This window comes from Limulus polyphemus, unplaced genomic scaffold (genome assembly GCF_000517525.1).
Source record: "Limulus polyphemus unplaced genomic scaffold, Limulus_polyphemus-2.1.2 Scaffold1851, whole genome shotgun sequence".
NCBI lineage: Eukaryota > Metazoa > Arthropoda > Merostomata > Xiphosura > Limulidae > Limulus > Limulus polyphemus.
Genome location: NW_013667461.1, coordinates 2,761 through 8,605, shown reverse-complemented (window position 1 = coordinate 8,605; position 5,845 = coordinate 2,761). Strand labels below are relative to the sequence as shown.

The window sequence follows — 5,845 nt, the reverse complement described above, 5'->3', positions numbered from 1 at the left end:
TCTCGGAAAGAATTTCTACGAAAAATTAACAAACGAACACAGACGTAACAATAGAATTGTGTATATTCCTGAAAGAATTTTGTCTTGTTAATCAGTGTTGTCATTCCCATATACAGGTAAAGTATTTCTGGCGTACAAATATTTTCTAGGCATGATTTGATACGTTCTTATAGTTGGAGTCAAGCCTGTTTGAAAAAGACAGACCAACGTTCTGTTGAAACATGTAGTATGTTCTCTACATAACATTTTCATCGTTGTTGGTCAATTTATTATTAACTAGCGTATAGCTCGTCAAAAATGATGGGGCAGGTACTACCATCCCTACCCCATAGTATATCCTAACCTCATATTTCATAGCTAATCGAAATATAATAAATTTTGCAAAATCAAGCTTGACCAACAAAAAAGGCAGAAAAGTGCAGTCGAGGCGGTCTAACGTCGGTAAATTCCTTTGCGAGCCAATCAAAATTAAGATCATTCGTGAAATGAATTCGTGCCGTATTCATAAGAATAATTACTGGTAAAAATCAGTTAGATTAACAACTTCTAATATATAGAAAAGCCAGTGCGTTTTGGTAACACTATGTTCCAGCAATGACTTTTATGTCATGTTATTTAGCAACAAAAGTATAACCTAATATTGCTGTTAGTCTATAAACTGAAGTATAAAATGAAATGTACAGGCAACAAAACTGGAAAAAATATTTATTGATTTCTTAACTTAGAGTTTCCGTTGACTAAAGAGGTTTTTTTTAAAATTAAAAACGTTAGTGATATAACAAAAAATAGTTTAATTCAGAAATTATATAAGTTTAAAATTGTATCGATATTATTACTTTCATGATAAATTTTATGCACTTGGCTCTAGGCTAGTTGATCCCACACTACGTTTTTACTTTCGGCTTATTATACCAATATTCACAACACTTATAAGGTTTCACGGCACCCCCCTCATGACCCCTTTGCACTCCCCCTTACTAAAACCGTAATGAGCAGACAGTAATCGAAGTATTCTATCTAGATAAATGGATTTTGGCTTTTATGACTCCTTCTATTTCGAGAGATCAAGCGTGGCGTGACGTGACTTTTATGTATATTAGATAACATAACTAACATATGACATTAAAGGACAGCAAGGGACCCTTTACTCCATCTAGGCTGTCTAATCTAATAAATTAAACTAAACTTTAAAAAAAAACTAAAAGCCAGCCCTTATCATTCAAATATATATTAATCTTTCTAACTCCCTTAAATCAGCTGCATCCGCCAACCACCTTGTTAGAAAAAAAGGGAGCTGCCTTAGCTGAAACTGACTCCTAACATGCCAAACTTTATACTTTTTCTCCTATTCTTACCATTCTCACCATTAAATATGAAAACGATTATACCAAGTATCATCCTAGTAGCCCTTTTCTCAATTATTTTCAACAATTTAATGTCCTTTCTGAGGTTAGAAGCCCAAACATGGCCTAACCAATGACCTATATATTGATATTATAACCTTATTAATCTTGTATTCAATATTTCTGTATATACAACCTAAAATCATATTTGTCATGCCATTATTAACAGAACATTGGTTGAATGACTTAAGAGACCGATCAACCAGAACACCAAAATATTTTTTTCTTCCATGACACTGTTTAGATTATACCCATCAAAAGTATACTTATAATTCAAATTTTGATATCCCATATGCATTACCTTGCCATCTGCCATTTATTTGCCCAACTCACCAAATAATATAAATTTTTTGTAAAGCAGTAGAGCCCTTCTCACAGTCACCGACACCCAAAACTTTAATGTTATCAGGAAATATAAATAATCTATTGGATATTTTTGTAAATCAAAAATGGCAAAAGTCCTAACACTGAGCCCTGAGGTACCCCACTCATAACATTAATCAGGTTGACTGAGCTCCATTTATAGCAACCCTCTGTTTTCTTCTATCTAGTCAGTTTTCTATCCAATAAGCGAACAAATGAGCCAACAATATCAAATTACTTCTTGAACATACCATATTATGTACAAAATGTGCAAAGAGATAAATAACCATCCTTACTTGAATAAAGTCAACTCCTTTTTGATATGCCAGTAAGAACAATAATAAATAATTGGATGATGCAAGTATGGTATTTTCACGTAAAACTGATTTCCCTTAACAGTGACAAAATATGATCCCCAGAATAACAGTAGGGTCTAACAAATTATGGAGTAAATCCGGACTCTCTGACTGAAACTGAGAAAGAAAGAGACTGTAAACAATGTAAATCACACAGGGACAATAAACCTTATTTAAAACTTAAAAACAATTAAAGTTAAGCAAGTGCATAGGACGAAAGACAGAACCTTTACTAGATATTTAACTGTCTAAGGTTTCCTAAGAAATTATTTAGAGGCTTATTAATAACTAGTTCACATTAATCACTAAGCCTTATAAGAATATTTGAGTATTTTATTACTTAAAGGAAAGTCTAATTCTTCACTTATCAAACTGAGGGTTGGAGCTTGAGAGAGATCGAGGGAGCTAATCGAGAGAGCATAGCATTATATACAAAATTCTACAATGTCGTCTCTCTCGACGAGAGTACACAACCTTTGTCATTGTTGGTCGTTCTCATCGAAACATAAGGAAAGTAACATCTTCGAGATATCGTCTGAGCTATCAGCGGAAAAGGTCACTGTCCATTTTCACACTTTGTATGTACAATTTTGCAGAAACCTTTCCCACATGAAAACAATACCTCAGGTGAACAATACACAGAACAATGGCTAACTAGAGCGAAGTCATGTTAACGACTTTATTGAACAAAGTGTTCTGTCAAACACGCACGTACATCTGAATTAAACCCCCTAGGTGACTCAGTAGTAAGTCTGAGGACTTATAACGTTAAAAATCAGATTTCAATATCCACAGTGGGCAGAGCACCGATAGTTCATTGTGTAGCATTGTGCTCGACAGTAAACAAACAAAAACCCGAATATATGATTTTTTAAATGTCTGTAGTAATACAAGGACGTAGAAAATGCAAATAAAATGAAAAAAATTATGTACGTTTTAATGTATACAACAATTTTGTTTAAGTTAATATTTTAATTAGATCCATTATTAACTCTAAATTTACGTACTTTTCGTCTACTTTTGTCTGTTGATTGAGTGAAATAATTTTGCTGTAATAATATTTAATTCACTTAAAATGTGAATATATAAACCATTAGATGTTCTTTAGTTTCTGCCACGCAGTCTGACCGTCTCTTTATCCTAAATCTATGTAATATTTAAATATTTCAAATATAAATAATGGCTAAAATCATCTTGGAATGATATCTGAGAAGATATACGGAACACAAGGACATATAAGGCTGGCTTAGTGTTTAATTTTATTCTATAGTTTAATATAGTGAATGGTAGGGCCAAGATGGACCAATGTGTGCCTTGTTGTTCTTAAATTATGTACGTAAACAGAATCTTACTGCTCCTGTGAATCTTAAAACGGGAAGAAATTTAGTGTTCATTGGTGGAAATAGTAGAAAACTATGAACAAACGTTCCAATACTGCATGCACCACCAAGAAGGCTAATTCGCTACATTTTGTTCAACAAAAACATAGAAATTTTAAGTCATGATATTGCGCTATATTTATATATAATATTACATGCTGGACTTGCAAATACACCCCCAATTTTTTATCAGACCATTTCCAGAAATTTAGTTTATTGAAAAATAGAAAAGTAAATAGTAATATAATAAACTGTTATCTTATGTGTGCAGATACAGTTGGTAATATGGGTGTATTAAATTTTATGATTAGGACCAAAAAAAATTTGATGACTGATTTTCGCTTATTTATCAAATATTAGTTATATGTTTTTCCCCATTCTACTTAATGTATCATAATATTCATTTAATTATCATAAAAAAGTAGCATTTTTAGGTTTAAAGTGTGTGCTACGAATGCACATTTCTCCACTGTAATAATAAAGAATAAAAGAAATTGCAACAGAACTGTTAAAATAATATCCGATCTTCAAAAGAGCGTGGCGTTTCAACATTAATAAGATCTTCGTTGGAGCAGTGCGTGACAAATCGTAATAGTAAGATGGCGGCGAAAGCAGACGCCGAGTCGATAAAGAATGACAATGCACTACAGTCTCGATTTCCAACAAGTTATAAAGGAAATGTTGCTGTCCAACCAACTTATGAAGAGGTGAGTTTCAAATGATCTATATATACATTTCACTTCTGAAGATATGCACGATTTTTTTAAATAATGTAATGTTAAAATGTGATAATATCAAAACCCGTACAATCTCGAAAATACAACCAAGACGAACGAGATTTTCGGAACACAAAACAGTTTCCTACCGGTAGGCTTATCATTGACCAACCGGCAAAGTTAGCTTTCGTGGGATCTTCGTTGTTTATGTAGGTGTTTGTTGCTATTAGTATTATTGTGGTTTGTAGAATTATCTTAGATCAGTTACTCTATGATTCTAGTATGTGCAGTTTCATTTTATATAAAGAACCTTTTTTTTTCATCTACGGGAGAATTAGTTCCATCTTTTATTATTATTAAACTGTGTAAGAAATGCACGAGACATTTCGGCTGAACCATGATTTAGGGGAAGTTTATTCTTGTTTCAAGGTAAGCGGCCAAACCCGATGTTACTGTCAGGCGTTTTCAAGCTTTGTTAGAAGCGTCTTTTTCGATGTGTAGCGGTATAGAAGACGCAGTTTACAGCTCGATAAATTCAGAACACAGATAGAGCCAGTTGTTTTCGTTGATCGAACAACTTTTGATATGAAGTACAAACATTAAAGTAAGCTCGTTACTAAAACTTAAAAATAAATATGATGCTTCAAGTGTTATGTAAATACTTAGGATCTTTCAAAAGTATGAAATACTATGTATAAATGAAATGATATTATTATTATTATTAACCACAACAAATAATGAATCTCAGAACTTAAAATAGTGGGATGTAAATAATACTATAAACATTAGTAAGTTTATCAACATTCTGATCACAAGTTTTACTGACGCATTCATAAAATTTGTTGTTTTAAAGTAATACATACAACTTTACTATTTCTCTTTCTTTGTCATTGTCAATCGGGCCACATTTCCAAGTACATGTATTAAAATATTTTTATCTGTAAATTGTACGTGTCAGTTACTTTACTTCAGTTGTTAAGTTTGAGTTATAAGCTTGTATATGGATACACATGCGTAAATCTACTTTTTTTTTATCAAAGTACGTCTGTGTCACCTAAAACAAGGGTGTTAAAAATTTGGAAAAATGTCTTGAACATTTTGTTCGATTAATAGTATAATTGGTAGAAAAAGTTATATATATGTGTGTGTGTGTGTGTATGTATTCATATACGGTTATGATACTGAGAAATCCCGCTAGTAGGGTTAAAAGAAAAGAGAAATAACCACACAGCACTTTCGGAAGATAGACTTTTCGGTTCAGGGGTGAATTGAAATATTGATTTTGGGTATGTATATAAATGAAGGTGTTGAGCATTTCTTTTATGTCGGTGCTTACACAAGAGTATATAAAACTTCAATTTTTTCATTCCGAAAGGATTGGGGTTATCAAGTTTCTTGTTTTCTGTATGTATATAACAACTATAATAGTGAAAATTACTTTAACATAGTTGCGAGTATAAAACCGGTAACACAATACTTGGAGAATTTATTTTAATATGTTTGTGTGTGTGTATGTACACTACGTATATTTAATATATACACGTTACATAAAATGTAAACCGAACTCTTTCATATGGTTTAAATTATCATCTCACAATTTGGGTGTTGATAACAATAATTATCTTATT

The 5,845-nt window shown here is 32.1% G+C and overlaps 1 long non-coding RNA gene across 1 annotated transcript; it reads left to right on the top strand.

Annotated features, from left to right (window-relative positions):
- Nucleotides 1–4,094: 4,094 nt before the first annotated feature.
- LOC111087184 lies at nucleotides 4,095–5,162 on the top strand. Its single transcript, XR_002611902.1, has 2 exons — nucleotides 4,095–4,208; nucleotides 4,647–5,162. It is a non-coding gene; the product is annotated as an uncharacterized LOC111087184 (long non-coding RNA).
- The last annotated feature ends 683 nt before the right edge of the window (nucleotides 5,163–5,845 follow it).